Source organism: Oryctolagus cuniculus, chromosome 3 (assembly GCF_964237555.1).
Source record: "Oryctolagus cuniculus chromosome 3, mOryCun1.1, whole genome shotgun sequence".
Lineage (NCBI taxonomy): Eukaryota > Metazoa > Chordata > Mammalia > Lagomorpha > Leporidae > Oryctolagus > Oryctolagus cuniculus.
Genome location: NC_091434.1, coordinates 107,222,495 through 107,247,352, shown reverse-complemented (window position 1 = coordinate 107,247,352; position 24,858 = coordinate 107,222,495).

The window sequence follows — 24,858 nt, the reverse complement described above, 5'->3', positions numbered from 1 at the left end:
GTGCTGCAGTGGAGGACCCACATCCCTATTATTTTGAGATGAAACAGCGTGGCTTCTGTCTGGGGTTAGAATGGGGGACTTGTGCGGCTGGTAGCGTTGATGTCAGTTTGAAGGGGTTCCTGCTGGATTCTTTTGTGTCAGTGGCATCCTCCATTGGCTGCAGTCCCTGGACCAATACACATTTGAGAACAAAGGGAAGAGGCTGCAGATCCTCTCTGCATGGCCAGATCTCAAAACTGATTAGAAAGATCTGTGTATTCAGAAGGCATTAACATCATAGATGGAACCAGCAAGTTCCCTGAAATAGGCTTGCAAGTTCCTCTCACTCTTCTGGGGTGGTGCTGCCTCCCTCCCAGGATCCCCTCAGGGAACAGTTGCTTCATTCTGTTTCTCTCTTTCCTTCTGCCCTTTCTTCTTTTTACCTCTGCTTCCCTCTCCTCTCCTTCTTTTGATTTATTCATTTTCAACAAGTAGTTTTTCTGGGAACCAGTTGTGCAGGTGGCGTTGTGTTATGCACTGTGGGGAAAACAATGTGGTAATCCCCCCCCCGCCCCAATAGCTTTAGATAAATACTATGGCATTGTTGGAAAACTGTAATTACCAGGCAGGTAAGACTTCATGGAGGTCTTTTAGACAGGACTTCATGGAAAAAGGATCTTCTCAGCTCAGTTTTATAGCTGAGTTGGAGTCTGGATATGCACAAAGAAAGTACATCCAGGTGGAGAGAAGAGCAGGAAACAAGGGCATGGAGGTGTGGCCCATGACAGTATGTGCCAAGTTGGAGGGACCAGAGCAGACAGAAGCCCACCTGCCTTTTCTGGGTAATGAATAACGCCTCACTCAGCCACAAGAATTACATTTCTGAACAGAAAACTCTCCCTTCTTCTGCTTCTAAAAGAGTAATCCCTATGCATCTGGGTTGAAAAATATCAGCATAGAAGATGACAAAGGCAACATTAATATGTTCCATTAAAGAGAGTGTTTCCTTCTAAGTCACAGAAAGCATTTACATCATATTAGCAAGTGTGTGACATGAAACAGAACCATTTTAGAAATGCAGTCCCAGATTTTAAGAAGCCTCATTGTACTTCTACAAGCCAACAAGTGCCCTGAGGACAGGACTTGGGTTTTATTTTTTCCTGAACCCCTGCTACTGTGCATGAGTAACCCATAATGCACTGATATGAACCTGCCCATAAGGATGTTTTTTCTGTGTAATGTGAAAATCAGAAGGAAGTGATAAAAGCCCCACTTCCCAAGAAGACAAATGGACACAAAGCACATGAAGAGCTCTGCTAAGCCTTTCTGCCAGAACTTGGCAAGTTTCTTTTCCAACTTTTGGTCCCATGGCGAGCTCCGCATGGCCTTGGCAGAGCTGGACCTGTCGTGTCTACCACATGGCTGCTCCCCTGCAGTGCCGAAGGATGAGGCCATTTGAAGACAATCCCCTTCTGTCTCTGGGCTCTGACATCTGGGAGGTGGACGACCAACAGGCCTTGGCCAGGCCTCCTGGCCCCTTTGGCTTGCTGCATGTTTGTTGGAAGCCACTTTTCGGGAGACAGCTACAGCAGTGAAGGTCACCTTCTGGACAAATAATTCCGGTCCAGGGGCACCAGATGCAACTGGGAGTCTGAGGCAATGAACAAATGAACAAATGACTTTGTCTTAAAAGAAAGCAGGATTTCAACAGAACTGTGGCCGTCCTTTGCTCAATAGGATTGGCACTCTGTAGAGAAGTGACTGAGGGTGGCTTGGTTAGGATCCAATTTCAGTAATTAGTTCTATTCACAATAAGGCGTGTTAATAGGTCCCATGTTGAGCAGGCAGATTCTCCTGTCTCAGGTGCCAAGTGCCAATTAATGAAATCAACATTTATGTCCCACAGGTAAACAACAATTCTGCATCCATTCTCTTAGAGCTGCAGGCAGGCACTTCCCCCAGTAATATTGTGGGCATAGATAATAGACTGGAAGCTCCAACAAGACAGGGGTCAGGTAGATTTTTGTTTACCACTATCTTCTCAGTGCCTGGCTTACCTCTAGATAACTGTGTTACACTTAGGAAAAGCAAATTCCAGTAATTCTGTCCTCCGTTCTATGTTTTGCAATGTGACTTTGCAATCCCTGGCATTGTGACTGGCTATGGCCATGAGGCAGGGACTGCACCAGTTCTGAGCCTCTATGTCATGAGGCCTTGAACACTTCTGCTTTCCCTCTTGGACCCTACATGAAAAAGCACAGGCTGGTCTGCTAAAGAGTGAGAGACGCAAGGCCCAATCGCTCTCATAGCTCCAACCGATGGCCAGCCGGCTCCCAGAAGTATAGCTGTCTAGAGGACCACAAGGTCATGGAGGAGTTGAGCTGGGACCAGAAAAATTATCCAGCTGGGCCCATTGCAAAAGGTCAGAATTATCAATTAAAGCTAAGAATTATCAACTACAAATTGTTGATTTTCTTAAGCCAATATGTTTGGAGTGCTTTTTTATGCTACAAAAGTTAACTGATTAAGAGCCCAATATACATTTTCTGAGAGATGGATGAATTATTAACTAGATATCACCCAGTTGTAAATAGTTTGCTTAGTCATTCTCATTTATAATATTTTTTTCCTTACCCCAGAAACAGTAATTACCCCATTTGCTTATTGGTTTGTTTATTTATTTACTATCTCTTCTTCTCTTAGTAACCTAAGGATAGGAATAAATATTGTCATCTTATCTTTAATTCCCTATCATCTAAAACAGTTCTTGGGACATAGCGAGTTCTCAGTAAAGACTTACTGAATGAAAGAATGAATGAATTCCAGAAATATTATTGATAGTGAACAAAGGTCTTGGGAGGCAGATATCACACATACTGGCTAAGATTCCCTTTGCTCTTTTTTTTTTTTTTTTTTTTTTTTTTTTTTTTTATAGGCAGAGTGGACAGTGAGAGAGAGAGAGACAGAGAGAGAAAGGTCTTCCTTTGCCGCTGGTTCACCCTCCAATGGCCGCCGCTGCAGCCGGCGCACCGCGCTGATCCGATGGCAGGAGCCAGGATCCAGGTGCTTTTCCTGGTCTCCCATGGGGTGCAGGGCCCAAGCACCTGGGCCATCCTCCACTGCACTCCCTGGCCATAGCAGAGAGCTGGCCTGGAAGAGGGGCAACCGGGACAGAATCCGGCGCCCCGACCGGGACTAGAACCCGGTGTGCCGGCGCCGCAAGGTGGAGGATTAGCCTATTGAGCCACGGCGCCGGCTCCCTTTGCTCTTTGTGCAGCTTCTTTTCCTCATAAGTCAGCTCTTGGTGAAGCATGGCAGGTGGAAATAAAAGACCCTGCATTTGTAGAGATATGAAAGGACTTTGGAAAGACCATGGAAAGTTGAATTAAAAAATAAGTTTATTTTGGTGCAAAAATAATTGAAATCCATGCAGGTGAAGAAGATCTCCAAAAAATTCATGGAAAATGTAAATTATAAAAAAAACTATGCATATATTTCAAAATATTTTGTAGCAAAATAAAGTTACCTTTTAATTCCCTCTTTTTTATCTTTTCATTTTTTCCTCAGACTTTCTGAATTATTCTCATATTTTTATATTTCCTTTCTTGTACCTCAATTCTTAGTCCTCTGACTACCCTTTCCCAATAATTTTTTAAAAGATTTTATTCATTTATTTCAGAGGCAGAGCCACAGACAGAGAAAGGGAGGGACAGAGAAAGGTCCTCCAACCACCGGTTCACTCCTCAGATGGCCACATGGCTAGAGCCAGGCCAATCTGAAGCCAGGAGCCAGGAGTTTCCTCAGGGTCTGCCATGGGTGCAGGGGCCCAAGCACTTGGGCCACCTTCCATTGCTTTCCCAGGCCACAGCAGAGAGTTGGATTGGAAGAGGAGCAGCCGGGACATGAATTGGCAATCATATAGGATGCTGGTGCCGCAGGTGTAGGCTTAGCCCACTAAGCCACAGTCCTGTCCCTTGCCCAATAATGTTTATGCTTTATTTTTAATTAATTAATTTGATTTGAAAGAAAAAGAGGGGGACAGAGACAAAGAGTTCCCATCAGCTAGTTCACTCTACAAATGCATACAATAGCCGGGGCTGGACCAGGCCAAAGCCAGGAGCCAGGAACTCTATCTGGATCTCCCACAAGGGTGTCAAGGACCCAACTATTTGAGCCACCACCTGAGCCACCAGGGTCTGCATCAGGAGAGAAATGAAATGGAGAGCCAAGCCAGGACTCAAACCCAGGCATGGGATGCAGGCATCACAAGCAGTAATTTAACTGCTGGGCTGAACTAATATCGCTCCAGTAGTTTTTAATTATCATAATTTTACATGAGGAAAATGGTTCATTTGGATTTTTTTTGATTAAAAATTCACCACTATGATATTCTTCAACAAGAACAGTGACAACAAAGCTTTGTTTCTAAGAGCTCCCCCTGCCCCCCGGCCACTCTTATGTCTGATATTTATCTTACCCTCTTGGTATTTACTCTTATCACCTCCTTTGCTTATTCATATTTATTTTTGTCTTAGATCTAAGTGGACAGAGAAATTACACAGAAAATGATGGAGGCAAGGTTTGCACTTCAAAACCAGACTTCTATTTATCACTTGGTAGTTAATAATAAAGCTGGAAAGCATTCTTATCTAATGTGATGTACGTCAAATGAAATCTCTCTCACCAACTGTCCTTTGTGGAGTCATCTCTAGGTTTTATAAGGAGCAAAACATGTAATTAATATTTTCCTGCATAGCTACATTTTTGCAAAAAGGTCTAATACAGTATTGAATGTATTTGAACTCAGCTTGGAGTCTCAGAAAATGACCAAACACGTGGTAGATTTCCTTTTGCATTTTGTCCAGGCACTACAGAGTCTAAACATGAGCTGGAATCAGGGCATGCATGTTGATTTTCCCAGGAAGAAAAAAAAGAGTCAAAAGAATAGAAGACTTTCCAGTGTAGATGTTTCAGAAATTTTCAGCACCGTCACAGATTATCATAGCTAGCTTTACTTTAGGAGGCAGGATAGGAGAGGGAGCAAACTTTCCTTTTCGCTGCTCAGATTACCTCTCCGGATAACTGCCGACCTGGCGCCTCCTCCAGCTTGGCTCTGACCATGAGCCACACATGTCATATGTGACATAAAATATGTGGCTGGCAGACAGCCCGGTACTTGGAAAAATCTGAATGGAGGACTTCCACTGGGTGAGTTAAATCCCTCGATTTTGAAAAGACAGTATGTGTCAGTTCTGTTAGAAATTTATGACTTGATAGGATCTTTCTTTTTCCCTCCTTCTTTCTGCCTGGGACTTGCACATCAAGTTTCTTTCTTGGCTTTCAAATCAACCCATCAGGGCACTGACTTCAGGGGGTGAGGAACAGAAAGGAATCCAGGGGAAGGCCCACCTGCACCTCTTCCTGTCACTGACATTGTCAAAAGGGATTTATTAAGCACTGACTTGTCCCTGAGCTCCCCTAGAGTCTAAATTTATTGTTGAGAAACCTCAGACCTTAATGGGTCTCCATGTGTTTCAGATTCATTTGCAGATGAGCCTTAATGGAAATTCATGTTTGAAGCTAATGTTCCACATATTCTTCTTATGCTTTTATTCAATCACTGTTATTATGGATTTATAAAGTGAGTGCATTAGACTTATACCTGATAGGCCGATTTTTACTAAGATCTCATTCCAGAGAGTCTGTGTAGGTGGCATGTTAGAGTGTATTCTTTCCCTCTGGACGGCCTACCCAGCCTCAGCTTCACGTTGGCTCTTATCAGTGCCCTGACCCTTGCTTGCATGTAGCCCAGACATCAGAAAACCACAGCACAGAGATCAAAATGTGGATGACAGGAAGCTCAGCAGGAGGATATTAACACTAATTAGAATACTTTCTCCTGATCACAGATAATGATGGCTTCCTTTGTTCAGCATCCTGAGTAAATCCCCCGTCTACAGATTTCTATACTCTGAACCAAGTCTGAGCATCTGGATAGAGCTGCGGTTATGGCCAAATTAGCCATTCCAATTAGAGAAAGTGGAGAGTCGCGTCCGAGTTTCCATTTCCAAATCATCTGTGATAACTGAATTTCAGGAGGCTTTATGAAGCCGTCCCTAGGAGGAAGAAGCATTAACTCTGACATGACCTATTAAGCATGTGCAGAAGTTATGAGCTCAGGAAGGGCAGGGACACACTAAGTATTTTGAATTGACACTTAATTTTTTTCTTCCCCACTGCATTGGCTCTGTGCTGAATTAATTCCACTTTTATCTTGCCTTTAAATAAAAATTTATGGGTGGCAGCTGAGGTCCTTCTTAGGGGCCTTTATGATTTGGGATTAAGATCCTTAAGTGCCTGGGCAACTCATTAGCGTGTGCACACTGGCCACTTGTATGCAGTCACTGAAGAAAGAGAGGCACAAGGATGGGGGAGGAGAAGAACAAAGAAACATGGGTAGACATCTTCAGGTATTAATAACATTTATAATTATTATTACTATGAAATTATTGCTTGAACAATTAAAGGGCCTTCTTTAAAGGTTAGAGATCACATGTCTCTTCGAATATAACAGAATAAGCGTCACAGCCAAAATTTAAATTTTGATTGAAAGAAGGAGTTTAGACACCTTAAACTTTAGACACCTAAACGTTTAGACACTTTCAAAACTTCTTATTTATTTATTATTTGGAAAACAGACACACACAGAAAGACGGAGAGAGAATCTCCTACCTGCTAGTTCACTCCCTAAATGCCCACAACAGTTGGACTTGGGCATGTGGAAGTCAAGAGCCAGGAACTCAGTCTGGGTCTCCTAGGTGGCTGACAGGAACCCAAGTAGTTAAGCCACCACTGTTGCTTCCTAGGGTTCACATTAGCAGGAAGCTGGAGTCAGAAGTGGAGTCAGAACTTGAACTCAGGCACTCCTTTACAGAATGTATGAGTTTTAAGTGGTGGCTTAATTGTTGTGCACAACCCTAGCTCCTAGACACCTAATTTAAATTCTAAACCTTGGGTGTTTAAAAATTGAAAAAAAAAAAAAAAGAAATGTACAAGAAACTTCCTACCCCTAGCTCTTTGGATTTATGCCTATTGGGAAGAGCTAAGGGGATATGAAGGCCAACAACTAAACAAGCCCTAACTAAAACCAGTGTCTCCAATAGTTCTGATGGGGTTCAGAAAACCTCAAAGTGTGGTGCTTTGCCATGCTGAAGCAGCAGCCTCAAAGTCTCTCTGACCTTCGGTTGTCTTCCTGTGTCTGAATTGGCTTTGTCTCCTAAAGCACAGGGAAGGACTTTGTCTGAAGCTCCCACACTCACCTCAGCACCAGATTCTCCATAGCGTATCTCACCAACTATCAGATGTTGACACATACAGATCCTAGCAAGGGAGATGAGCGTTAACCCCATACCCACAGTCCACACAGACATTTTCCCAGGATATTTTCTGTTCTTCATGTCCATTCATCTCTCATAAAATCATCTAGTCATCATTTAAAATTGCCTGCATCCCCTACTCCTCTCCCACCTATGAAGAGGGTATTTGAACCTCAATCATGTGGCCTCTCTGAGTTTCACATTTTGTGTGGCTACTGTGCACATGTGTATGTTAATACATTTGTGTCTTTTCTTTTTTTCTTAAGACTTATTTATTTATTTGAAAGAGCTAGAGAGAGAGAGAGAGAGAGAGGATCTTTCATCTGATGGTTCACTACCCATATGGCCACAATGGCCAGAGATGGGCCAGGCCAAAGCCAGGAGTCAGAGGCTTCATCTGGTCCCCCACATGGATGCAGGGGACAAGTACTTGGACCATCTTCTGCTGCTTTCCCAAGTCATTAGCAGAGAGCTGGATCAGAAGTGCAAGAGCCAGGACACAAAACTGGAGCCCATATGGGATGCCGGCATCACCAGCAGCGGCTTTACCTACTATACCACAACTTCGGCCCTGTGTCTTTTCTCTTGTCAACCTATAGTCAGTTTATTTCAGCAGATCCAGTTATCAGAAGTTTCAGCTTTTCCTGTAATTCCATGATAGACAGATGCCTCCCCATCCTTACTGATGAGGAGATATCAAAGTGCGTGAATGTCCGGACGCCCCTGCCTTGCAGATTCCCTGTCATGGTGTCTCTTGCTGGAGCCTCCCTGGGAGGACTTGGTTGCCCAGAGTCCCACAGCGTGAAGAGTTTTTTATACTGCAGCTCCTTTTACCAGGGTTTCAGACAGCCTACCCTTAATCTTTGGGCAAAAATGCAAACAGAGGCTGCATGTCACCATTTTTCTTTCACTTCTAGCTTGGTGGCACACTGAAGGGCTGCCTTCTTCCTTAGGGCTGGGAAGGGCTCAGCCAATACATCCAAGTTCTGTTTCCCTCCCCACCCCAAAAATCTGTGCTTGAGCTCAAGACTGTGTGGACTGATGACATGTTCTGCCCTCGGCAGAGCCACTCAGGGAAGAGGCTCACACTACTCAGGCAGTGAGTGTAGGGCTTCACCGCACAGATTCATGAGGCCCTGGATGCTGGAGTTGATCTACAGCACCTGAGGCCCACTTTTTTTTTTTTTTTTTAAGATTTATTTATTTATTTGAATGGCAGAGTTACAGAGGGAGAGACGAAGAGACAGAGAAAGAGAGATCTTCCATCCACTGGTTCACTCCCCAAATGGCGCCAACAGTCAGGGCGAGGCCAGATCAAAGCCAGCAACCGGGAGCTTCTTCCAGGCTTCCCATGTGGGTGAAGGGGCCCAAGTATTCTGCTGCTTTCCCAGGGGCATTATCAGGGAGCTTGATTGGAAGTGGAGCAGCCAGGACTTGAACTAGCACCTATATGGGACGTTGGCATCACAGGTGGCAGGTTAACCTGCTATGCCACAGCACTGGCCCCAGAGGGCCACATTCTATGTGGGCATTTCCTTCGATCTCAAGGACTCCTCACAGGTGAGGTTTTCTACATGACACAGTGTCCTAGTAGTGCAGGTATAAGGGTGATGCTGGGGTTCAGAGCTACCAGTCTGCCTCCTGTCTGCTTACTGTGGACTGCACAGCTAGGTTGGTATAAAGTGGCTTCACACCATTTGAGAATAGCTTCTAAATGTTTTCATAAGGAGTACCATGAATGGAGAGTCCTTGACCCCTCCTGGGTATCTTCCAGGCTTTCTACATTTTCTCTCCTTTCAGAGTTGTACCCATGACAGTGGTCCTTATACAGGACTGAAAACAAATACTAAGAGTATTAAAAGCTGGTTAGGCCAGCGCCGCGGCTCACTAGGCTAATCCTCCGCCTGTGGCGCCAGCACACCGGGTTCTAGTCCCGGTCGGGGCCCCGGATTCTGTCCCAGTTGCCCCTCTTCCAGTCCAGCTCTCTGCTGTGACCCGGGAGTGCAGTGGAGGATGGCCCAAGTCCTTGGGTCCTGCACCTGCATGAGAGACCAAGAGAAGCACCTGGCTCCTGGCTTCAGATCAGCGCGGTGCACCAGCCGCAGCGGCCATTGGAGGGTGGACCAATGGAAAAAGGAAGACCTTTCTCTCTGTCTCTCTCTCTCACTGTCCACTCTGCCTGTTAAAAAAAAAAAAAGTTGGTTAAAAGCATCTATGGTTCACAGCAGCAACCCTTTATTTGTAAACCATCCTCTGGCTTATAACGAGACTGACATAACTCAGTAAGATTTATAGAGGGCTAATTGAGTTAGAGGAGAAAAGCTGCATAAAATGCTAAATATACTTATTGATTCAATGTGGTTTGCACCAAGTTTGGCAAAATTTTCAGCAAAAGAGTGGAGGAATTACGATGAGGCAGGTAAAAGTCTGTCCATGCAGGTGAACCTGTTGCTTTTATTATCTGAATCTGTCAAGACGGGGCTTTATTTTATTTCTGTACACATGCTTCAAGATTCCTTGAAAATTGCACATAGCGGGATGTCTGGAAGGAATAGATCAGCACAGACTCCAGCTTCTCTATCTGTATAGAGTTCCAAAGGGTAGACCTTTGTTTTGTGCATAGCGACTGAGCCTGACACCTACCAGGAATCTAATAGGTAATTGAGGGGGATGACCCAGAGTTACTCAGCTTTTCATCTCTATAACAAAACACCCAGCGAAGGCTAAGTTTCAAAACAAAAGTGGCTTATTTAGCTCACAGTTTTGCAGGTTCAAGGACTCACAGCTGATGTCAGCCTCCTGGTGGGCAGAGTCCTGAGGTGGCACTTGGTATCACATATCAAGAAATAAGGAACATGCGTGTCTCTCTGTGTGTCGGCTTGCTCTCTCTCCTTCTTATAAAGCCACCACATTCAATCATGGGGGCTCTACACCCAGCACTGTATCTAATCCTAATCACTTCCCAAAGGCTCTACCTCTCAATTTCTACCCTCCTAACACCTAACAATGGGGATTAAACTTCAGCCTTAGGCAATACTCAAACCATAACCAAACCATAGTGGGGAGCTATAGAAAGAACAGAAGTAAAAGAATGATTGCTGCAATTAGTGCAATTAGTGGAACCCATGGTTTGAATGTGCTCATTGGTGAGGATGGTGTTTGAGTGTTAATCTGCCTTCATTAAATACAGACAAAACGTTTTCATGTTTCTTTGACTTTAGACTTTTCATGTGTAAACTAGGTATTTGGAGGGTGGGCAAGAAGGTTGGTAAACTCTTTCATTATCTTTTGAAAACTCTTCTAACATTATTAACTGTATTTATTTATGGGGTAATAGAGCATTAAACATAGGAGTGCAGATAACTCTTTAATTTCCTTGAGATACGTACTCAATAGTGGGATAGAGCGATCACACGTTACATACAGTTCTAGCTCTTTGAGAAATTTCCATACTGTTCTCCATAAGGGTTGTACTAATTTATATTCCCACACACTGTATAAGGCTTTCTCCTCATCCTTAGCAGCATTTGTTATTTTTTGATGTTTCGTTGGTAGTCATTCTAACTGGGGTGAGATGTTATCTCACTGGAGTTTTGGTTAATTTTCCTGATGGCTAGTAATGTGAACATTTACTTTATTAATTTACTGACCATTTGGATTTCTTCTTTTGAGAAATATATATTCATCACAGTTGCCCCCCCCCTTTTTAAAAAAAGCTTTGTTTATTTATTTATTTATTTGAAAGGCAGAGTGACTGATACAGGGAGGGAGGGAAGGAGAAAGAGAGAGGGAGAGAGAGAGAGAGTTCTTCCATCTGCCAGTTCACTTCATAAATGCCCACAAAAGCCAGGGCTTGGCTAGGCTGATGCCATAACCCAGGAACTCCATCTGGATCTCCCACACTTGAGTCATCATTGACTGTCTCCTAGGTGCGTTAGCAGGAAGCTAGAACAGACTTGGAGGCAGACTTAAATCCAGGAACTCCTGTATAGGAGCTGGCATCTCAAACAGTGGCTTAACCTGCTGTACCACAATGCCTACTCCATTGTTTGCCCATTTTTAATCTTTTTTTTTTTTAGAGTTTTTTATATATTCTGGATATTAATCTTTGCCAGATGAACAGTTTGCAAAAATTTTCCCCATTCTTAAAGCATGGAGCACTTCATAAATTTATATGTCACTTAAACAGGGAACATACTGATACTCTGTCATTCTAATTTTAGTATATTTTGCCAAAGCAAGCACTAAATTGGAGACTTGAATCAGATAATCTCAAAGATGATTCTACATTTAAAATACTAAACATCTATTCCTAATTAATATTCCCTGGAAGTATCATTTTTGTTTCTTAGTAGTAACAGATACTGATTAGCGTGGATAGCTACCTAACTCTATTAGCTTATTGAGGAAATGGAATATACATAATGTACCCTTAGGAGTTAGGGAGAGAGAGAAAAATAAGGTAATAAGAAAACAGTTTAGTGCTCAGCTATTGTGAAAGATGTCTTCACAAATGGAGACTTTGGAACAAAGTGGAAAACTGGGATAACTAGATAATGGTAAGAGAAACAATCCAGGCTGAAGAGGATGATCGGAGGTGGGGACCAGTTGACAGGTTTAAGGGTCAAGAAAATGAATTTAGAATGGGAAGTTTAGATAAATATGTTTGGATAGATAGTCTAAAAACAAATTTAAAGACTTTGATGGAAAGTAGGAGTTGGAACTGTCAGTAGAAATACAGTGTCAGTGTGATACGTTTTACAAGGGGCCATCTTTTTGGAAATGCTGTCTGCTACTGGTTTCCATAAGGTCTCACATTTGTGGGCTTCTCTTTCACTGGTCTTATTAGTCTCCTAATAAGCTCATCCTTTTGTATTCAACTTTTTAAAGAGTATTTTTTTTTATTTATTTGAAAGGCAGAGTTAAAGGGAGAGAAAGAGAGCAAGAGAGCGCTTCCATCTGCTTGTTCACTCCCCAATGTCTACCATGGCTGGGCTGGGCCAGGCTGAAGTCAGGAGCATGGAGCTCAATCCGGGTCTCCCACATGGACAGCAGGATCCCAAGCAGATGGATCATTTTCTGACTGGTTTCCCAAGTGCATTAACGAGGACATGGATTAGAAGCAAAGCAGCAGGGACTTGAACAATTGCTCATATGTGATGTTGGAATTGCAGGCAGTGGCTTAACCCACTGTACCACAATGCTGGCCTCTCTACTCAGCTTCTAAGTACTGCAGCCCATTTTTCAGCATTGTAACAAAATATCACAAGCAAGTTACTTTTGAAGAAAAGATGCAATTTTTTTTGACATGCAGAGTTAGACAGTGAGAGAGAGAGAGAGAGACAGAGAGAAAGGTCTTCCTTCCATTGGCTCACCCCCCAAATGGCTGCTACTGCTGGCGCGCTGCGCCGATCCAAAGCTGGGACCCAGGTGCTTCCTCCTGGTCTCCCATGGGGTGCAGGGCCCAAGCACTTGGGCCATCTTCCACTGCCTTCCCAGGCCACAGCAGAGAGCTGGCCTGGAAGAGGAGCAACCGGGACATAATCCGGCACCCCGACTGGGACTAGAACCCGGGGTGCCGGCACCGCAGGCGGAGGATTAACCTAGTGAACCTCGGCGCTGGCCAAGATGCATATTTACATAGTAGGTTTAGAAGTTGAGAGTTCAAACTCAGGCAGGCTCAGTGGTTTGGTCTGTTGGTGGATGACATCACAGCAAGAGCATGTCGGGGAGCAAGTGATAGCTGCCACACAGGAAGCCACAGCATGACCGTTGTCCCACAGTCCTTTGTGAGGCACACCCCGAATTGACCTGAGGCTCTCTGACTAGACCCCATCTTTTAAAGACCTACACCACCTCTTACCACCACACTGAGGTCTAAACCTGAAACACTTGACCTCTTGGAGGGACAAATCACACTGAAACCACAGCAAAAGTCCTCAGGGTTCAGTCCTCGGCTTTCTTCTCTATCTGTTGTACTTTATTTGACCTGAACCCTTGACTATAAATATCATCTGCATGGAGATGATACATCAAATCCACATCTCTGGCCCCCTCCTGCACCTTGAGCTCCTAGACTCTCATTTCCATTTGCCTACTAAACCTCTTCACTTAGCTATCCCATGGGAACCTCCTGCTCATATGTTGCTCATCTCACCTGCTCATGTGGCTGCTGCTTGCCCATCGACATCCTTTCTTTTCTTTTTCCTTTGGTAAAAAAAAATTTCCATTTCAGCCTGGCATCTAGCTTCCCAGCCAGAAGCTTAATTTCATCCCTCCAGTTTAGTTCAGTGTAGTCATGTAGCTAGGCTCTGCCCAATGAGAGGGCAACCGTAGCAATTCAGGCCATTTTCAAGTGGTGGCCCCAAAATTGTGCCCTCCGTGCTGACCAGTATGTAGTTGTGAAGGCCAAATTTTAACACAGCTAACTTCTAGTCCAAGTCAGAAATTTTACACATGCAGTGGCAAAGGTGCCTTACCAGCTTACTTTGTAGAAGAGACTTGTCTCCAACTTCTTTGAGCCATCGTCCTTTGGAACCATTTCGAATAGGAACTTATACTGTATCTCTAATACATCCAGTCCTCCCAGTCTCAGTACTGGGCATCTTCATCTACCTAATTTCTCAAGTCAGATGCCTTGTGACAGCCCAACTTCCTTCCTTTCTTCCTTCCTTCCTTTCTTCCTTCCTTCCTTCCTCCCTTCCTTCCTCCCTCCCTCCCTCCCTCCCTCCCTTCCTTTATCTCTTTTCCAAAGAAACCTCTTATTAAGGAGTACAGATTTCATAAGCACAACTTTAGGAACATAGTGATTCTTCCCATCATACCCACCCTCCCACCCTACCTCCTCCTCCCTCTCCCATTCCCAGTCTTGTTCTCCATTAAGATTAATTTTCAATTAATTTTACACATGGAAGACCAACTCTATACTAAGTAAAGATTTCCACAATTTGCACACAAGCTGTTTGAAAACAAGTTTTACAATTAATTCTCATAATACAGCTCATTAAGGACAGAGGTCCTGCATGGGAAGTAAGAGCGCAGTGGCTCCTGTGCACTTATTCTTATGTATGATGTCAGTAACCACCCAAGGCTCTTGACATGAGCTGCCAAGGCTATAAAAGCCTTTTGAATCCACAGTCTCTGTCAGTATTTATACAAGGCCATAAGCAAAGTGGAAGTTCTCTCCTCCCTTCAGAGAAAAGTACATCCTTCTTTGATGGCCTCTTCTTTCCACTGGGATCTCACTCACAGAGATCCTTCATGTAGAACATTTTCATGACAGCGTCTTGGTTTTCCATGCCTGCAATGCTCTCATGGGCTTTTCAGCCAGACCAGAATGCTTTAAGGGACAGCCCATTTCTTCTTCAGATCCAGTTTATCAGCAGGTTCAATCAACTGTACCTAAAAAGTAAATCTCAAATCCATCCACAATCCAAATCCATACATGGCTAATGCATTACCTCCCAACTGGCGACTTCTTTCTTTACTCCATTGGGTCCTCTCTTGGACAGCAGCTGGAGACAGCTTTATAAACGTCATTGCATCATGTTCTGTTCCTATTTGGAACCTCTCAGTGCCTTCTATTTTCACCAAGATAGCATCCCAAGTGCCCTGAACTTGATTTTCTGATGCACTCTTTGTTTTCTTACCCAGTCTCATATTGTTCATGTTCCCCTTGCTCACCAGGCTTCAGGCATAATGGCCTTCTTTGCATTTCAGTTCCATGATTCTAAACTCTTTCCCTTCCTGGGCACTTTCTCATTTTGTCTATTTTGTCTCTTCTTATCCATGTCTTTCCCTTAAATTTTTTGGGTCATGTTGGCTCCTATTTATCCTTCAGGCACCAACTTAACATCGTGTGATCTCCAATCATGTTTCATACCTATTCCTTTCATAGATAGTACACTACAATTTATAACCATACATTTTATGGAGGCTCTAATGGTTTAATGTTTGTCTTCCTCACTAGACTGGAAGTTCCATGGAGTCAGGGGCCATGCTGGTGTTGTTCACCTCTACACCCTCAGTTTAATTATAGTGACTATCACAGAGTAGTTGCCTAATAAACCTAATACATCCTGAAGTGAAATAAGTGGGAAAGGAACATGATTAGAGCAGAGGTTAAGAAACTGTATCTTGGGGCTGGAGCTGTGGTGTTGTGGGTAAAGCAGCTACCTGCAGTGCTGGCATCCCATATGGGCGCCAGTTCAAGTCCCAGCTGCTCCACTTCTGATCCAGCTCTCTGCTGATGGCCTGGGAAAGCAGTAGAAGATGGTCCAAGTCCTTTGGCCCCTGCACTCACGTGGGAAGACCTAGAGGAAGCTCCTGGCTCCTAGCTTCGGATCAGCTCAGCTCTGGCCATTGTGACCAATTGGAGAGTGAACCAGCAGATGGAAGACCTCTCTCTCTCTCTCTCTCTTCTTCTCCTTCTTGCTCTGTGTAACTCTGTCTTTCAAATAAATAAATATTTTTTTAAAAAAGAAAATATACCTGGAAAAAATATGTAAAATGAATTGTAGTTGCATGTATTATGTGTCTTGTGGCTGCTATAGCACATTGCCATGAAGTAGGGACCTGGAAACAATGGCATTGTGACACTAGCCATATGTGCGTCATCCTGAGTCTTGGGTGCTCCACTTCCTATCCAGCTTTCGCTAATGTTCCTGGAACAGCAGCAGAAGACTTGGGCCTCAACCATCCAAGAGGTAGAATTGGATGGAGTTCCAGGTTTCTGGTTGGGGTCTTGCCCAACCTCAGCTGTTTGCAGGCATTTGGGGAGTGAACCATTAGATGGAAGATCTTTCTGTCTCTCCCTTTCTCTCTCTCTCTCTCTCTCTCTCTCTCTCTCTAACACTGTCTTTCAAGTAAATACATAAATAATGAAAGAGTAGGAAAGTGATTCAACAGTAAATTGCATAGTGTGGAATGTTGGATTAAGAGTTTGGCAAGAAGGTGGCAGCTCAGGACAGGAAACTTTCATAAAGGAAAAGAAATCTGAACCTAACGGCTGCACTCATGAAATACACTGAGAAAACAAAGTTCAACTGTGTTTGTTCCTATAAGCTCCAGTTCTTCCAAGACAGATATCTGGATATCGCCCGATCCTTGGAGCCAGGATGCAGGATGAAGTAGAAGGAGCCAGGGATCGAGACACAGGGATGTTGGAGAGGGTGTCGCTCCCTCTCTTCGTGGAGGAACGACACTAAACCCTGCCTAGGCTTCATATCCGAGTCACGGCACCATTATGTCGCTCCCCCTCTTCGTGGAGGAACGACACAGGACCCTGGGCTGTTCTTTTGTCTTCTCGGCCCTTCCCGGGTTTGCTGCTGGTTCTTCCCGGGTTGGCTACCGACCCTTCCCCCTGCCGCTTTCCCCACTTCCGCGGGGGAGCGGCACACCACCGGCTGGCTCTCTCAGGGGCTGCTCAGGTGTTCCTTCAGATAGATGTTCCTGGTGCATGTTGTCTCTCTCCTCCTTTATAGTCCTCTTCCACCAATCCCAACTCTGCTACCCAACGCCGAGTACGCTGCTCTCCTCCAATCAGGAGCAGCTCCTGCTGTTTATTGGTTGAACTGGAGGCAGCTGTGTAGAAGCTGTTTCCTCCTCTCCCAGCGCCATATTGTGGGAGAGCAGATGCACAGAATAAGTCTTAATTCCAGTAACAGTCTAGTCCGAGTTGCTCCCCACAGAGGGAATTGTCACAGGGTAGCCTCCAGGATTCACAAGTGAAAAGTTGAGGAGATGGGCTGGTAGACAGATGGGGGAAAGTGGCTTATACATAGATCTGGTTTATGGAGACCCCTTCTGTTTTTGACATATTGGTTTGAGGTGACAGTGGAAAAGGACAACTAGCAAGTAAGCCTTCAATAATGAAGTCATTTTATGTGTCTGATTTTTTTTAAAAAAGATTTATTTATTTATTTATTTATTTATTGACAGGCAGAGTGGACAGTGAGAGAGAGAGACAGAGAGAAAGGTCTTCCTTTGCTGTTGGTTCACCCTCCAATGGCTGCTGCGGCCGGCGCACCACGCTGGTCTGAAGCCAGGAGCCAGGTGCTTCTCCTGGTCTCCTATGTGGGTGCAGGGCCCAAGGACTTGGGCATCCTCCGCTGCACTCCCGGGCCACAGCAGAGAGCTGGACTGGAAGAGGAGCAACCGGGACAGAATCTGGCACCCTGACTGGGACTAGAACCCGGTATGCTGGTGCCGCAGGTGGAGGATTAGCCTATTGAGCTGCGGCACCCGCCAAGATTTATTTATTTATTTGAGAGGCAGAGAGAGAGAAAACAGAGAGGTTTTCCATCTGCTGGTTCACTCCGTAAGTGGCTGCAACAGGGGCTTGGCCAATCTGAAGCCGGGAGCTTCTTCCATGTCTCCCACATGGGTACAGGGGCCCAAGAACTTCGGCCATCTTTTGCTGCTTTCCCAGGCCACTGCAGAGAGCTGGACTGAAAGTGGAACAGCCAACTGGGACCGGTGCCCACATGGTTTGTTGGCTCCACAGGCATAGGCTTAACTTACTACGCCACAGTGCCGGCCCCTTATGTGTCTGTGTATGTGACCTTTTACTGTCAATGATGAGAGTGTCTCTAGGCCACTGCGTCCCCCACCCAGGGCTCATTTTGGAACATGTATCGTGGAAGCTAGGGAAACATCAATCCAGATGAGATCGCAGATTTCACACTCTTATACTCTCTTGCTTAGTAGTCTTTCCAGATCTACTCAACTCCCCGTCTTCTCCACACGACAGAAAGAGTTATGATTTCAAAACATGAACTTGGGGAGTGCATTTGGTCTCCCCCTGTGTCTGTACCCTCCCTTTGTCTTCTTATGAAGTTATCAGTTATATTGGATTAGGGCCTACGGGATTCATTTTAACTTAAGAATCTATTTAGAGGCCAGCACTATGGTGTAGTGGGTAAAGCTGCTGCCTGTAGCACCTGCATCCCATATGGGCACCAGTTTGAGTCCCAGCTGCTCCTCTTCCCACCCATCTCTGCTATGGCCTGGGAAAGCAGTAGAAGAAGGGCTCTAGTCTTTGGGCCCCTGCACCCATGTGGAAGACTTGGAAGAAGCTCCTGGCTCCTGCCTTCGGATTGGCAAAGCTCTGGCCATTGTGGCCATCTGGGGAGTGAACCAGCGGATGGAAGACCTCTCTTTCTCTCTCTCTCTCTCTGCCTTTGCCTCTCTATAACTCTGACTTTCAAGTAAACAAAATCTTAAAAAAAAAAAAAAAAAAGAATCTATTTAAAGACCCTATATGTTAGGCCGGCGCCGCGGCTCACTAGGCTAATCCTCCGCCTTGTGGCACCGACACACCAGGTTCCAGTCCCGGTCGGGGTGCCGGATTCTGTCCCGGTTGCCCCTCTTCCAGGCCAGCTCTCTGCTATGTCCAGGGAGTGCAGTGGAGAATGGCCCAAGTCCTTGGGCCCTGCACCCCATGGGAGACCAGGATAAGTACCTGGCTCCTGCCATTGGATCAGCGTGGTGCGCTGGCTGCAGCGTGCTGGCCGCGGCGGCCATTGGCGGGTGAACCAACGGCAAAGGAAGACCTTTCTCTCTGTCTCTCTCTCTCACTGTCTGAAAAAAAAAAAAAAAAAAAAGACCCTATATGTTCACATGGTCACATCCTGAGGCAGTAGGGGTTAGGGTCTCAACACAGGAATTTTTGAAGAAAACAGTTCAGTCCATAATGGAGGCCCATAAAGTGGCCAATAAATTTGCAGTGCTTTGGTTAAAGTTCTTTCGTTTTAACTTGTACTAGATGCTAATAAAAATTAAATACAATATGATGAGAAGTAAAAATGATATGAAATAAGGCAAAGAATCAATATCCTCCCTCAAGTGTCTAATTTAGAACCAAAGAGTGATACAAACATGTGAAAAATAGTGAAGAGTGAGACCAAAACTCCTTGGTGATGCCTGAGTGGACTAGTAATGCTCAACCAGATAAATCAGGCACCAAAACAGAAACACAAGTTTCAAGTCACAAGTGACCATATATACTCAGAACTACAAAAGGAGGTTTCTTTACCATGTAGATTTCAAAGTATCTTTTTTTTTTTTCTTTTTTTGGACAGGCAGAGTTAGACAGTGAGAGAGAGACAGAGAGAAAGGTCTTCCTTCCGTTGGTTCACTCCCCAAATGGCCGCTACGGCCGGCTCGCAGCACCGATCTGAAGTCAGGAGCCAGGTGCCTCCTCCTGGTCTCCCATGCAGGTGCAGGGCCCAAGCACTTGGGCCATCCTCCACTGTCTTCCCAGGCGACAGCAGAGAGCTGGACTGGAAGAGGAGCAACTGGGATAGAATCCGGCGCCCCGAACGGGACTAGAACCCAGAGTGTGGGCACCGCAGGTGGAGGATTAGCCAAGTGAGCTGCGGCGCCGGCCGATAGTATCTTTTTCATGAAAATTTTAAAGATTTATTTATTTATTTGAAAGACAGAGTTACAGAGAGGCAGAGGCAGAGAGAGAGAGAGAGGTCTTCCATCCACCAACCCACTCCCCAAATGGCCATAATGGCCGAGCTGGGCCGATCCCAAGCCAAGAACCAGGAGCATTCTCCAGGTCTCCCATGCAAGTGCAGGGGTCCAAGGACTTGGGCCATCTTCTCCTGCTTTCCCAGGCCATAGCAGAGAGCTGGATCAGAAGTGGAGCAGCCAGGATATGAACTGGTGCCCATATGGGATGCCGGCACTGCAGGAAGAGGCTTTACCTGCTATACCACAGCGCCAGCCCTGACAACATATAATTTTTGAGGAGAGTTTGTTTCCTAGAATAACAGTCATAGTAATTGTTAAATTATTTCTTGTTAATGTATTACTTTCATTTTAACCCTGAGGGAAAATATTTATTTTTCCTTTCAAGTCCATGTGTTCTGACTCCTCCTCTCATTTCAAGCAATAAAAGTAAAGAATCGCAGTATCTTCTCCTCAACAGAAAGCACTGGTCTTTTTCTGCAGCCACTGCCCACCCCAGAACCTTGCATTATTGGACACGAACTAAACCACCATTGTTGTGTGCTGCTGTATTCTGGGGGCTTATTAGAATGAAGGAAGTTCTTCCCCAACAAGACATTTCCTTTCTAATTCAATGCAAAAAAGGAATATTTAGGGTTGACCTCTTACACATTGTTCTCATTTCAGGCCCCACACTATTGCTGTCATGTGTGAATGCCCAACCCTTTCAGAAATTTCCTTTAGGTTTTTCTAGTATGTTTGCTTTTCTGTGCGTTTAGAAAGACTTGACCTCTCTGGGAGGAGTTCTTAGAGAGTCCCCAGGTCTGTGTTGCTTCTACTGAAGACGTGATCCTGTAAAGATGGTGCCATGTCTATGCATTGATTGAATCAGGTTCACTTGCCATCAGCTCAGTCTGGTCTGTAGCTACTGCCACACAGTCCTGAATTTCTTTCTCCTGTACTTTTGGACTTCTCTAGAATGCTTCCTTGAGATCCTGACTTTCTGTTCAGAAACACTGGACTGCCAAAGTCATTACTGGGAATATAACGTTAAGATTTCTGCTACTAGTGAACTCTACAAGATTCTAAACCTTTTTTTTTTTTTTTAAAGATTTATTTATTTATTTGAAAGTCAGAGTTACACAGAGAGACAAGGAGAGGCAGAGAGAGAGAGGTCTTCCATCTGCTGGTTCACTCCACAACTGGCTGCAACGGCAGCCTTACCTCTCATTGTACTGCTAGATATGCAAATGCATCGATATGTACTGCTAGTTCTGCAAATGCAAAACTCAACTTTATTTACAAAGCTGTTATAAGATTTAGGGTTTCTTTCCTCACATTGGATGTCCAGAAGTGGTCTGTCAGAGGCAGAAAGGGTGAGCACAGAGGGCTGCTGGGGCTTTGCCCGTTTGGTCTGAGCAGCTGTGCTCGGGGGTGCGTGGCCCGCTGCACCCGGGCACTTGGGGGGGCTTATTACTGTGCAGATGTTTGCTAGTGTGATGAGTGAGCAGCAGTGTGTTGTTGTTTTGATTTTTATGTATTTGGTTGCCAGTGAGGTTGAACATTTCCTCATATTTTTGTTTATCAGTTTTATTTCCTCTTTTACTAATTGGCACATGGTGTCCTTTCCCATTTTATTTATTCCCATACAACTCTCTTATTTAAAAAATATTTTAAAACAGACTTTCTTATGTGTAGTCTTATTTATTTTAAAAACATATTTATTTATTTGAAGGGGGGAAGAGAGAGAGAGAGAATTCTTCCATTTGTTGGCTCACTCCCAAGATGGCCACAGTGGTGGCCAGGTCTGTGTTAGGCTGGGAAGCCAGGAGCCAGGAACACCATTCTGGTCTGCCACAGGGCTGGAAAGGACCTACGTACTTGCGCCATCATCTGCTGCCTTCCCAGGTGAGTTAGCAGGACGTTGGATCTGAAGCAGAGCAGCCAGGACTTGCCGGCCCTCTGACTGGGGTTGCTGTGTCTCAAGTAGCAGCTTCGCTTGCTGCACTAAAACACCAGTCCTCAACTTCCTTCTTTTCCACTCCACACTGAGAGACCCATGCAGCCCAGACGGCTTGCCTTCCTTCCCTCAGGCCACGGTGACTGAGCACCCGTCTTGTGCTGTCGGCAGGTGCAGCAGAAACCCACCTCAGGACAGGCAGAAGACACGTCAGCCTCTTCACGTGTCTTCCCGTCTGAGACAGAAGCTGGGCCTCTCCCCTGGGGAAGAATGTCCTATAAAGCAATGAAGTTTGCTGGGAGACATTTTTCGTAAGAGACGTAATAGTGGAGGCCCCTTGGAAATCAACGTTGACGACCCCGTGAGGCACCTGAGGGCTGAAAGGAAACAGCAAAATAATCCTTCTTCCCCTCAAAGCTGGGGTCAGGTCCAAAAACGCTTTCTGCACCATTGATTTTCCCTGGGCTTTTGTGGCTCAGCTTGTGGCTGTGAAACGCTATTCATTGCCCTGCATCATGGCTTTTCTTTTGTCCTCTTTATAGGCTGTCTGGGGAGTCTCTGCCAAAAGTTGTGACTGGTGATTATCACTTTGTAGGATCAAAGTGGGTGTTGCTCCTGCTCCAGGGTGTTAGTCAGGGCTCACCAACTTTCATTAGTGAGCTGTTGCTCTTCAAGCTATGGGACTTAGGGAAGAATGAGATGCCACCTTCACTGGCACTCTAGGAGATAAGAGTGATGGAGTTGCACAAAGGTTAATAGCAAAGGCAACTCTTCTAGACCTTTCCTCCTGAAATAATGGACCTAGTAAAACAGCAGGATTGGGGCAGATGTTTGGTGCCATGGTTAAGATGCTGCTTGGGGCCGGCAACGCAGCTCAACAGGCTAATCCTCCACCTAGTGGCGCCGGCACCCCCGGGGTTCTAGTCCCGGTTGGGGCGCCAGATTCTGTCCCGGTGGCCCCTCTTCCAGGCCAGCTATCTGCTGTGGCCAGGGAGTGCAGTGGAGGATGGCCCAAGTGCTTGGGCCCTGCACCCGTATGGGAGACCAGGATAAGTACCTGCCTCCTGCCTTCGGATCAGCGCGGTGCGCCAGCTGTGGCGGCCATTGGAGGGTGAACCAACGGCAAAAGGAAGACCTTTCTCTCTGTCTCTCTCTCACTATCCACTCTGCCTGTCAAAAAAAAAAAAAAAAAAAAAAAAAAAAAAAAGATGCTGCTTGGGACAGCAGCATCCCACATCAGAGTGCCTGGGTTTGAATCCCACCTGTACTCTCAATTCCAGCTTCCTGCTACCGTGCACCTCAGAGGCAGCAAGTGATGGCTCAGGAACTGAAAAGTAGATGGGGGTGAGATCCTGCCTGTGAAAGCATTTTGTGAATGGCAGTGTGCTTCATAAGTGGTGTTCTTCAAGGGTATGTCAAGAAGTTTGCAGAAAAATGGAATTAAAAGATAAGCTTATTTTGAGGCCAAAAATGTTGAAATCCATGCACAAATTTTATTTATTTATTTATTTATATGAAAGGCAGAGTTATAGAGAGGCAGAGGCAGAAAGCGATCTTCCATCCACTGGTTCACTCCCCAAGTGACCACAATGGCAAGAGTTGGGACGATCCAAACCAGAAGCCAGGAGCTTCTTCCGGGTCTCCCAAGTGGGTGCAGGGGCCCAAGGACTTGGACCATCTTCTGCTGCTTTCCCAGGCCACAACAGAGAGCTGGATCAGAAGTGGAGCAGCCGGGACTCAAACTGGCACCCATATGGGATGGTGACAGTACAGGCGGCAGCTTTACCCACTACACCACAACGCCGGCCCCCACCTGTTTTCAATAGCAAACTTTTTTTTTACAAACTTTTTGAATGCTCCTTGAATGCATGGATTTCAAATGGTTTTTTTTTTTTTTTTTTTTGCCTCCAAATAGTCTTCTCTCAATTCCATTTTCCATGAACCTTTTGAAATACCTTTATGTTAATGTGAATATAGAAATCACATGCAGTAAAGAGTAAACTTTCCTATCTTTAGAATTTTACTTATTCATGTTCACTGAATTCCTATTGTATTTTAATCATTATCTAGATCAGAGTCAGCACACTATAGCCTGCAGGTCAGATTTAGGCTGCTGTTTTTTATAGTCGGGGAGCAAAGAATGTATTTCACATTTTCATATGGTTGGAGAAAACAAATCAAAAGAAGAATACTGTTTTGTGATATGTGAAAGTTCTATGAAATTTGAATTGGTTTCCAGAAATAAAGTGTTATTGCTACAATATTCTTGCTACAATGGCATAGCTCAGTAACTGGGTTAGGAAATACGTGGCACACAAAATTTAAAAAATTTACTACCTGAGCATTTGCAAAGAAGGCTCAGGACCCCTATTTTAGACCCTGGAAATAGGAAGGTACATCAAAGAACTTATGGAAAAGCAAAAGTAAAGGACTAGATTATTTTGGTGAAGAGGATTTTGAAATCTATGCCTAGATTTTTTCATTGTATGATTTTTTCATAAACTTTTTAAAGATCCCCTCAAACTATAAACAGACATAGTCTTTGCCATCATAGAGCTTGGTATTCCTCTTTAAATCCCTCTAAAATGGCCCCAGTGGGATTCACACCCTTAATTCTGGCTTTGGAAACATCAAGTTCTAGACAGCTGAGCTAATTGTGCTTAATTTCAGACAACATTAATACAGCCTTATGGAACCTGATTACTTTTTCATCCAGTCAAATGTCAGTCAACTATGTTAGGAATTGGCACTTAAGGTGTTAAACTTGTTGAGAAGCAACATTTTTCAAAAGTTTTAAAGAATAATGATGGTCCACACCAATAGCCGCTCTTACCTTGTAAAAAGCCTGTATTTGTGTGAGTTTACGTGCACAGACCATGCTGGGAACTTAGCATGGAAACGCTCGCTTGGACTGATAAAGACTGAATAGGTTTAGCCAAAGGAAGTGGGATGTGGCCCAACATGAAGGTCTCAATTTCCTTCTTCAGTCCCAGGAGCCTGACAAATTGTCTCATGTGGATAGAAGGCTGAAAAACTGCCTTCAGAGCTCTCTCCCAGAGCCCAGGTTTTGACAGGCCTTCTGCTCTA